The 12,290-nt window shown below is 35.5% G+C and overlaps 1 protein-coding gene across 5 annotated transcripts in view; it reads left to right on the plus strand.

Moving 5' to 3' along the window:
• Positions 1 to 12,290, plus strand: part of Pcdh9 (protocadherin 9) — a 1,039,432-nt gene that overhangs the window by 112,112 nt on the left and 915,030 nt on the right. The window lies entirely within an intron of this gene.

Below are 12,290 nucleotides of genomic sequence, written 5' to 3' on the forward strand. Positions count from 1 at the left end.
AACAATAGTTATAATAACTGTGTTCTACAGCTGCTTTGATGGTAAAAATGTGTGAAATGTACTGGCAATAATAAACCAGGTGTGTAACCTAGCTTTAATATTGAATAGGAGGCAGAATAAAGGTATCAAAAGTACTTTGAGGATTACTGAGCAGGGGGGAATGTATAAATTAAAGTATAGGTATTGTAAATATAACTTAAGTGCAGACAACAACGTCAGTAAGATATAACTAGAATATTCTGACAAAATTTCCCCGTTACAAATGAAAACAAATCATGTACTTTCTGATAAGTCAGGAATGAGTGAGAACCTATGTCTAATAGTTGAATAAAGTCAATGTATATAAAAGTATGTGGACTTCCTTGAAATATATTTCTAGGGTAGGGTGATAATTCTATTACATACATAAAATTAATTACTTTATTATTAATACATGATGATGGGTTCATGAGAAGTATAACTGGCATAAAAATCTGGAAATTTTATGGAATTCCACATTTTTACAAATATTACATTTGGACTCACCTAGCTGAAGGAGGGCAAAATTAATATTAGCATGTTAATTTTCTATGGGTTTCTTTACCTTTATTAACATGATTTTTATTAAAATGGTGATTATGTATTGCCCTCCAAGACTCCTGACTTCACTAGACCAGAAGAGGTTAAAACTCTGCCTTTAAAAGTGTAAATGAACGATAGATCATGTTAATTTCACATTTGATAATCAAAACCACATAAAGTGATAGTGAACTACAAATGAACCCACACGTACTTGAAAAACACACACTCAGTGTTATGTTGGTGATTAAGTACGTATTTCTTTAAGGATCAAACACGGCTTGTTTCTGTACATAGGTCTAGCATAGTGGTTCTCAAGCCATGGGTTGAGATCCCTTTGGGGTTGAGCATCATTTTCACATGGGTGGCCTAATATCCTTGGAAAGCATAAAGATAGTTATATTACAACTCGAAACAGTAGCATAATTAGAGTTATGAATTAGCAACAAAATATAATGTTATGGCTGGGGGTCACCACATCACAAAGAACTATATTAAAATGTCTCAGCATTAGAAAGATTGATAACCCCTGTGTAGCAGTAGCTGGGACACGCAGAGGACAGCCATAGTGTTCATTATTTTGTCTTTTTCATGTCTGTGAAAATAAGCTTGTCTGTTGCTTGCTTGTTGGAAGATTGGTAGAGCCTAGGGACCACTTATCTGAAGAATGACACGGAAAATTCCTTTATAGCATTGTCTCTGAGTGATAATGCTTATACCTTGATTCTCATGTTACTAGACACATCTCTTGCTATCTTTTTGTCTTCACACATTTAATTTAACCTATGTTGCTTGTGACTTGAAACTCTGAGATGTGAATATCAGCCCATGTGTTCACACCATAATAAGATTTTTAAGTCATTTCGTCTGAAAAATAAAAAATTTCCCAGGAGTAACTTTTGAGGATGATACGCCATAACGAGACGAGTTAATTCCTCGATATACATCAAGTCCATCACGACTGAGTTCTAAACTCTAGGTAAAGAGAAGGCAATGACTACATGCAATGTTCTTTGTGGTGTACAATGTGCTTATAAATGTGTGAACAAATAAATTGCGTTATTTTAGAAGGTAAGGTTTCCAATAAAGGAACTACAGCACTTATTAGGATAAAAAGACAGAATGAGGATGTTATATTATGCAAAAAGTATTTTTAAAAAGAAATGGTTCAGTGATAGGGGGTAAACAGGCATGTTTTTGTATGTATTATTTATGTGGAGACACTCTTAAATTCCAATTTCTCTACATGTAAAATCAGAATCATACCTCACCTACTAGATGTGTCCATGCCACAGGTATGTGAATACAGTGTATGAAATGCCTCTAACCCCACTGAAAGTCATCTGGACCATATGACCAAAGCACACAAAACTCTCATGGTACATGTCTTTTCTCTGTAAGTTTTTTTTATTAGCTATACATTTCTAACGGCCTTATAAACTAAACATGTATGCAGTCCTGTTTCTCAATTGAGCTTGTGGATTTCAATAGAATGCATTCCACATTCATCTCTCCTCATCATCACAGGTACAAAGTAGGATTCTATGAAAATTGAATATTATTAGCCTGTTTACTTGATTCAAATGTGTCACTATCGACTTTGCGGGGTTACCTGGGGTTATCATCTGCACAGCAAGCTGTGTGATGTTAAGGACTGGAGTGCATCTTTTTAATTTTTAAAAGGGACCATTTTACATATAATGAGCATAGAACTATATTTCAACTACTTGGAAAGTTGTTAGTTCAGATATGTCAACATATCTGTCAATTTATTATTAATTTCTTTCTTGTGGGTAAAGCATCCTCCACTAAATTATCAGACACTTGAAACCAAGAGATCTGCTTCAAAACAATTGGAGCATAGCGTTCGGCACAGAGTACGTGCTCACCTGTCGTGATCAAAGATGATGGCATTACATGGTATTCCTCAAAGGCATCTCCATTTGTTAGCCATTCACGCCAAATACTTTGGTTCTTTTATATCTCAGGAATATAAAAACTAATAGCTTGCCAAAAAATCAAATAGAGAACTACTACAGAAATTTGAACCAAATATTTTACTGGTTTTAAAATTCATTTTGTAAGTCAATTTAGATTTAATAGGAAAACATTTTAAAATAATTCTTCCCTCATCAGGATGCTAAATACTAGAGTTTTCTAAGAACATTTATTTAAATGGTTAGCAAAAATATTGATTATGTCATGAAGTCATTTAATAGCTAAGTAGTACTCCACTGTGTAGATGTACCCATGGCTCGAACTGCATATGTAGCAAAGCATGGTCTTGTTGGGCACCAATGGGAGGAGAAGCCCTTGGTCTGCTAAGGCTCAATCCCCCCCTCCCAGTGTAAGGGGATGTGTAAGGGAAGGGGTGGGGGAAACCCCTCATAGAAGAAGGAGGAGATGGGATGAGATAGGGGGTTTATGGACAGGAAACCAGGAAAGGCAATAACATTTGAAATGTAAATAAAAATATCCAACAAAAAAGATATTGATTATGGATTAGGAAGCATTAGGAACAAATTTTACAGAAACTTTAAAAATATCAGTTGAGAAGGTCTTTGTATGCTTATGAATTAGGAAAGTTGTTTGTAGTTGGACTGGGCCTATAAGCATATAAATTGAAGACAGATGCATCTAAAAAAATGAAAAGCCAAAATATATGATTAGTCTATACTACTATCTTAGTTAGAAAAGTGAATTTGATCATTTTCATAGCACAGAATTACCTAAATATCTTTGACAAAATATAGCAGAACAAATAAAGATGACAGAGGATAAAATCATGTTAGCTTATGAAGTTAGCATGGGAAAGAAAGCTACCATTGGGGGGAAGCGTCACACTCACAAGATTAAAGGTCACCTTCCTGTTTGAGACATAATCTCAATTAAGTCTCTTACAGCCTAGGGTTTGTGTTAAGTGTTGGGTCTTTTTTAATTTGTCTTCCTTTATGTCTGTGCATGCATTACTGGATGCATATGTATGTATCTGCATGTGTGCACGTGCACATGATCACAACTATGAGAATTCCCGTAGCACCCGGACCAGAAAGTCTGGGCTCCTCAAGCTGGAGTTACAAGTACTCGGGAGCCGCCAGTCCTGTGTATTGGAAACCAAACTTCGATCCAGCAACGCAGCAAGTACTCGTTAACTGCCGAGCCTTCTCTCCTGCTCCTTAGAACTTCATGAAAGACAACTTTGCAAGGTTACCACATACGTTTTATTTACATAGACGTTTTCCATACATGGAAGTTAGCAATCACTGTGACAACTCAGATAGTTAAAGTTGTGCTGCAGCAATTTGGATGGCAAAATTATACTTATCCTTCTAAGAATGCTGGATAAAAATGATATGTACTTTGTCAGATATCAAATATATATTGCGTTTTAGCTAATGTATGCTTATTCAAGTTTACTCTTCTCATCAACTTGCTATTACCGTAGTTATTTAATGTACGACCCAGCCGGTTTTCCTGTTGAATGTGTGTCCTTCATCGGTTGCTATTACAGAACGTGCATCTTTTATGTTTACATAATTGTCTGGGTGTAGCTACGTGCTACACTTTTTCCTCGTGGTGCAAGTGAAACTCAGGTTCTTTGCTAAAACAAATTAATTTTAAATTAATTTTATGTGGCATTTCTGACCTTGAAAAATGACAAAATAAGTTGTTCACCAGTTTGGCACAGGTAACGTTTTGTGTGCATCTGCCTTGGTCACCCTAATCGCCATGATTCCAAACATTATTTCTTGCATTTTATGCATGATCTTTCTTTCAGTATAGCTATCCCCTATCAGCTTACTGCTTAATGATTGGTGTGTAGCGTGTTTGCTATTTTAATTAATTTTAATGATTATGCATCATGAATCAGAATTCGATTACCTTTTAATACCATATGGAACTGGGTATTTTAGTTTGGTTAAATTAACATTTGCTTTATAGATGAAGTCTCAACTATTAAGGTACTGTATTTCATTTAAAGATGAAATAATCCTTTCTTATTTAATAGTAATGAAGCTCTCAAAATATGGTCATTTCTTTAAAAAATTAATATCTTATGTTACTTATATTTATTTCCATTTTCTAAAGAACATTTAGAATTTTAAAGTAAAGTGCTGACACACATCTGATATTCAAGCAGTGAATAAATGGATGGATAAATACTGAAAACATGAAATAAAGCCCAGAGGATTTTTCATATGCTATCCAATTTAGTAAGCACAAGAATTTAAAATAAGCAAGGCCACTTTTACGTTGCTGGCTGTCTTTTACAGTAGAGGCTCCTTGTATAATCAGTCTCCCTTAATTCTGATAGAATCGTTTTCATTTTGCTAATAAAAATACCTAGACGTTGGATGACTTGGTGAAGGGCATCTTTTTCAGGGCTAGGATAGTAGTGATCAATATGCAGTACTCTAATTCCATTAAAAAATGTATTCCTCCAGATGCAGAGACCCACATTCATACATTAGGCTGAGCCTAAGAACCCCACTTAAGATGGGGAGGAAGGATTATAGGAGCCAGAAGGGTCAAGGACACTACAAGAAAGCCCACAAAATAACTAACCTGGACCTGTAGGGGCTCCTAGAGACCGCCCCAGGATTGCCTGCATGGGTTGGACCTATGCTCTTGGCATATGTGCTACTGTTATGCAGCTTGATCGTCTTGTGGTAATACTAACATTGAAAGCAGGAGCTTTCCCTGACTCTGTTAAATGCCTTTGGGATCCTTTCCCCCTCCTGGGTTGCCTTGTCTATCCTTAATAGGAAAGGAGGTGCCTAGTCTAACAGCCACTTGGTATCACATAACTGGTGGATATCCACGAGAGACCTGTGCTTTCTGAACAGAAATGAGTAGTAGATGGGGGCAGGCAGAGGAGAGATTGTAGGGAGGGACTAGGAGAAGAGGTGGGAGGGGAAAGCGTGGTCAGGACATAAAATAAATACATTTTATAAATGTTTTCTTATACCTTAAACTAATACATATATATATACATAGGTTTGGATATGAAGAGATAAAACGTAAATGGGAAACAATATTGGATATATTTCGTAAATATAAAATAATACAAAATATAATCATATATTTCTTATAATTTTCATAATGTGGATCATTAAGTAGTACGTACATATGCTAGTAAATATAAATATCATATATCCTATCCGTACACTCACGAAATTGTCGAATGTACGCTTCAGCACTTAAGACGGGTTATTCTTCAGATATGTGTAAACTTAGTAGTCAAAAGTCAATGGAACACTGCATATCAGAAAATACAAAGTCACAACCAGAAACATTCAAAGGTGACGGAAATAGAAACATGCAGGATGGTGTTTTGCAATTCATCTCCAGCAAAGCGGCAGAGCTGTATTTGATGCCCTTTTTAAAAGCTACATTACACACACACGAGATTGGAGCAATTCTGAATGGACATCATAAAAATGATAAAAATCATTATAGCATTTTTTTAAGACTCAATTTCTAAAGGTACATTTTTTCAAAAGTAGGCAAGTTTTATGAGTTAATTTATGTGCTCACTTCATCTCTCGGTACACAGAATTATTTATTTAAGGACCTTTCCTGTCAATGACCCATTCTTTTCCAGTAATCTGGAGTGTGGTTCTCAAACCTGTAGCCAAAGATCATGGTGTTTTATGAGGTTGAAAGAAATGTTCTGCTTCTTGTGTTTTTATTTGCAAAGTTTGGGAAATTTTGGCTGGGGTGTCTCATTAATTTTCTAAGTTATAGCCAAGAAAAGCTTCCTCTTTATATTTTATTTTTAGCACAATAAAATAAGAGCTCTATGTACTTTTGAATTGGGGTAAAAGTGGAGGCAATTTTGTATCACCTGCTTTCCAAATGCTAGAAAGAAACAGACCTTGAATCGTGACAGAATGTAGCAGAAATACAAAAACAAAGAGGTTTCAGTTTGAAAAAGGTTTCCATGCAATCAAATGTGACTGTAGATAGGTGTAGAAGTGAGGGAAAATGACTGGTGTTTCTTTGCAAAGAAAGATCTTAAAAGGGAAAATCATGACAAAAAAAAGCATTTTGAGGAAGAAACTATAAAATTACATGCTACAGCATACAAGTAGAACTTACAAAAGTGGCATCATAAATTCTTGTATAAAAAGAGCTGACTCATCAATGTTAAAATTACCTTTTCCCTTACATAACCAGTTATTGATCATAAATTGCTATCACGGTGGCTCATTTGTCATGTGTTGTTGAATAAATTTGAAATTGTGTTATAAACATAGACCAGAAATCGAAACTGCACATGAATGAAGGGAAATGTGACTGTGAACAGGGCTCTGGTGCTGAGAGAGACTCGTGAGAAATACCAAATCATTCTACCAATAATACTGCTAATCTGACAACACTCTAAATATGCAGGTAAACTCTGATTTTACTCTAAAGTTCGGAAATACTTCAGGCTTTTGCAGTTTAATATTAAGAATGGCTAACTAGCGATAGATAAAATGACCTTTCTCAATATTGTCTTAGTTATAGGCATCCTAAAGGCAACCCAAATAAATTTAAGCCTACATAGTTTGTATCTGGGACTATAAGTTTCTTCTTTTATGATTCAGTTGCACTTCACCATAGCTTTCCCATGTTTCCACAAAGCAACAGAGGCAAAAATCAGAACATAGAATTTTACTGTATCATGTGGGAATTAGCAGCAAGGCCTGGCTTGGTGTATTTACTATGAAATATATTTATTTGGTAAACATACTGAATTAACTTGAGATTTTTTTTGAAGATACTTTGTTAAAACACTGAAATCTCCCACACCACAGGAAACAAAATGCAATCACAATTGGTTTCCTTAAAACTAGATGTGAAGACATTCTCTTAGCCATGCACGTAAATATCAAATTGTGTGAATTCCCACCTAGAGAACTTCGATGACTCCCCACTGCCTACTCAATGTCATAGAAACTCCTTAGTCAGGCATTTAAGTCTATATGCTATCCTCAACCCTCCTATGCATGCTAAGTATTCACACTAAATGCTTTCTGTCCATCAATCACCACTGTCTTAGCATAAATGCTTCTCATACTCCATAAACAACACAAGTTTATCATAAATGATTAGGAAGCCATTGTACGTGAAGAAAAGCAATGTGCAGCCTGGGTTGTTGCAATTTAACGCAAAATCTTTATTAACTGGTAATGTTACTAAGTGTGGGAAAACATTTATTTAGTAGTTTCCAGTCTTGCCCAGTTGTGTAAAAAGTGACACAGTCCATGATGGATAAGTGGCCGCACAGAGGACTAACTCAGATTTAGGAATACATACATTTGTTTGTAATCTGTTTATCTAAAGGTTTCCTCTCTGAAAGCATGAATGGAATGCAGAAATGTGTGTGTGTGTGATGTGTGCTTCTGTATTTGTGTATGAGTGTGCTTGTGTGTATGTTTGTGTGTGCGTGAGTGTGCATTTGTGTGTGTGTGGTATGTGTGGTATGTGTGGTGTGTGTGTGTGTGTGTGTTCTCGTGTGTTTCCTGTTAGAGCACCAATGGTGTGTGGAAGTGACGGAGAATAACATGAAGAAGCCCATTGCTCTGGGAGCTTGCGAGACACTTGGCACTGTCAGCCTTGTCTTCAGAAGATCTTCCTTCCACTCTTAGTTGATAGAAGGGCAGGCATGGTTAATAGCTATGACATCCTTCAGGAGTTCTCCGGGATTCCACTCATGATCCACTGTCCCCTCTGGGGGGAAAATATGCTTTAATGATTATACATTTCCCGTCAGTTTTCTTGCTTATCCTTCTCCACGTATTGTATTCTGCTACTTCCTTAAGGAATTTTTCTCCAAATACCACCCAAGAACTTAAAGCACAAAAGAATCAATTAAAGTTTTTACTGTATAACATTTCGATAAAGATGGGTAGGAGAAAGAAGAAATAGCAATGGTTACTACATTGTACTTATTTACAATTTTTGTATTATTTCTTAAACCTTTGATAGTATGAACGTATTATTCATGAGAATAATTCCATGTTTTAGTAGACTTTACATAAAGAAAGAATAAATCATGAAATAAATAATATATCCTGCGTGACAAGAAGCTATTTTTTTCTTCTTTAGTTTCTTTACCCTATTTTACTGAAATGGTTTTGTATTCTCCGTAAAACAAATACTATAGGATCATTGTAATAATAGTAAAGTTCTGAGCGCCTCCTTGGTACGCACCATTTCTTTTCTTGTATATGTCAGGTTCATCAGACGCTGCCAAAAGGAGACGTAAGGAAGGCATCTATGAATTCAAAAGCAAAGGGGAAAAAATCGTAGACTTAGTGACTTGTCTACTCTAATGTTTTCTTTTCTTTTCTTTTAAATGTAGTTCAGTGATTTAAAATCACTGGGAAGAGGATGTTTGAACTCCGAGAGATGGGTAATAGATGTTATACAGTGCATGGAGCACCAGGACCCATTATTATACTACATTGTCTCTTTTATTACCTGAGGGTAAGTGCAGGCAGTAGAACAAGGTGTCAAACTCACTTTAACCTTTCCTAGAGGAAGAGGCTAGATGAAGGGTTGAAAGGTATTTCGAAGTTATTATCCTCAGAGACGCCTCACTTGCTGATCTTTTGCAACTACCAGGCTTGCGTGTCACCCAGTGAGTGGTGTCAGACCCTGGCACCAGATTCCACTTTGTCCTGTTGAAGTCACCATAGGCCCTTTCACCTGAGTGACTCTGCTTTCTGCAATGCATTGTAGATGAGTTAACAGTTCCCACTGTGCAGGCTACTAAGAGAAACTTTGCTCACAAACAAAATATTCTCCATTACCGAATATTGACAGAGTAGTTGCAGGATCTCTTTTCTTAGAATATTCCTATTTATTCTGTCAATTGTTAGATGCAGTGGTCATAGTATTTTCCATTAATTTAAATGATATAGACTCTGTAACAAAAGTACACAATATTGGAAGCCATTTAATTTAATACTTCATTTGGTTGAAAGTTTTTTTTCAAATTTAACGTAAGATTAAACTTTTAAAAATTCATACATAATGTTTGTACTCTTTACAAACTTATGAAGAAAGATCAATTATTGACCAACAATAATGTGTAATCTGCTGGGATCTGCTGACAAATTAGGGAATCATCCTTGGAGGTGACTAATTCTATCCCTCAGCAACCCTTTATTGTGAAGCTCTTCTGTAGGGATGATGATTTTTGAGAATTCTCTCATGCATCGTCTCATGTCAGTTGAAGTTGTCACTTTGCAAGTCTTCACCTAAACACATATGAGCAATACTAAATTATCTCAGCAGGCTCCACTGTTTGTATTAATAGGTATATGTAAGAGTTATAATTCAATAAGAAGAGGTCATGAATTTGAGAATGAGTGGGAGAGGGGGATAGGGAGACTAAAGAAAGAAATAATGCAAATACAGTACTCAAATTTGAAAGTCAAAATTTAAAAGCCAATAAAAGAATAAAGTGTAGAGTATTGATCATCTAAATCAGGAAGCCTGACCTATTCATCCAGGTCTCCATCACCCCTTATATGATAATAGTGCACTACAGAAAGAACATATCAAAGACACAGAGAGATGAAGAAATGGAGAGAGACAAAGACAGAGACAGAGAAAGACAGAGAAACAAAGACAGAGACAGAGACAGAGAGACAAAGACAGAGACAGACAGAGACAGAGAGACAACGACAGAGATAGAGAAGGGGAGAGTGAGAGAGAGAGACAGAGAGACAGAGAAACAGAGAGACAGAAAAGGGAGAAAGACAGAGAGAGACAGAGAGAGACAGAGAAATGGAGAGAGACAAAGACAGAGACAGAAAGAAACAGAGAGACAAAAACAGAGATAGAGAAACAGAGACAGAGAAGGGGAGAGTAAGAGAGAGAAACAGAGAGACAGAGAGACAGAAAAAGGGAGAAAACAGAGACAGAGACAGAATTGACTAATGAGAGCTCCACCTTCAACAACACTACAGTCTGGAATTATCTGCCTCTCCTCTTTGATGATTCTAGTTAGTATTTTTACTGGTAATATTTTGATGAGGAATACATAGTATGCAGAGAAGAGAGTGAATATTCTCTATACTTACATATCCCTCTAAAATAATAAGAGAATCAATCTAATGTTACCATATGGCTTCTGATATACTCTTCTATTGTTTTCTTTGAGTCATTTACTACATCATTTGTGTCAGTTTCTTTTTTTTTTTCTTTTTTTTAGAGGATAGTTGGGCCACTTTGTATTTCCTGATAAACATATTTTAATTATACTTCTATGTCTCCCTAAATCATCAATAAAATATTAGGAATACAATGTTTTTAAATGTCATTTTGTTGGTTGATTGTACTTTTCCAATTAAATTTAAATATTTAGGGTTTTGGTTGTTGTTATTGTTACTGTTGTTGTCGACATATATCAACCATGAAGTCCATGAAACTTAACCAAATGTTACACTAAAACCATTTTGATCAGAAGCAGGATTGCCACTGAATTCTATACACAGAGATCAATAGAGTTAGGCAGTGCTTTCAAGATCCCTAAGCATCTAAGGGCTCATCATAGAATTTCTACTCACAGGTCATATTTTATGTTCTGGAGTTCACGTTCTATTACATTACACTAGTCTATAAAAATCTAATATTTTAAAGTCATTTCTTCACAGTGTTTACTCATTTTTTGTTTTGTTTTGTTTTGTTTTTTTACAAATCTTCCCAATGAAACTATTTTGGGGTGATTAGGTGGCAGGATTTAGAGTACACAATTAGTTATTGTGTAAATGTATTTTGTATATGTGACTCTATGTCTTTGAACCAATAAACAAAATGTCTTTTGAAGAATTATTCTAGTTGTTAGAATATCACTTGTAAGCTTTGATTCATAAACGTGGATAGTATTTACTAACAGAGAGAGAGAGAGAAAGAGAGAGAGAGATTATTTCTGGGTAGCTAATTAAAGTGTACACAATAAGCTTGCACAGCACTCTGAAGGCTTGATCTGGTTGTGTGCCCACAACAGGAAGCATTTCAGATTTGTACTGTTTTTGTCTTGTTTCTAGGAGTTCCGTGTATTTAATTTTCCTTTATATAAATAATGTATACATGCTTTTTCTGCCTTATAATTGCTTTAGTGTGGGTACTAGAATGTTAAAATAAATACCAGATTTTCTTTTTCTTCCTTATTGGAAAGCATAACCGTAGATCAAACAGTTATGAGATCAGAAAGTTCATGTAAAGGGAAGTGGTAAAAATTTTCCTGCAGTTTCTACCTTTAAAAGCCCAGATCCTGTTATAGCCACAATTAGCCCCTTTGTCTCATGGTAAACATATTAACAATTAAAATGTCTTTTCTATTTTATTCCTTTACTATGCTTTGTCTTTTGTGTGATGACTTATTTTCAACTCAGCCAGTAACTATGCATATACTTCATTTATTTTGCAATACAGTTTCATACATACTCCACATCCATTATATAAGAAACAGAAAACTAATTGAGTCGCGCAAAATCTGTAGCACTGTGATCTAAAATAAGGTTGTTCTCCTGTGGACTGGGGTTATTCTCAGTCTGTGGATAGTGTAAAAAGAACCACTGATAAGAACAGCCAACCAATTGTGAACAGCTCTTTAAAGTTGTCCTATCATCCCGATAAAATGAATCAAATTCCCATCCTTTGTCTTGCCGAGAATTCCGAGTCACTAAGAACTTTATCAGTCTCATGGCAAATTCAGCTTTCCTATTCCT

The sequence above is a fragment of the Rattus rattus genome, chromosome 12, assembly GCF_011064425.1.
Source record: "Rattus rattus isolate New Zealand chromosome 12, Rrattus_CSIRO_v1, whole genome shotgun sequence".
NCBI lineage: Eukaryota > Metazoa > Chordata > Mammalia > Rodentia > Muridae > Rattus > Rattus rattus.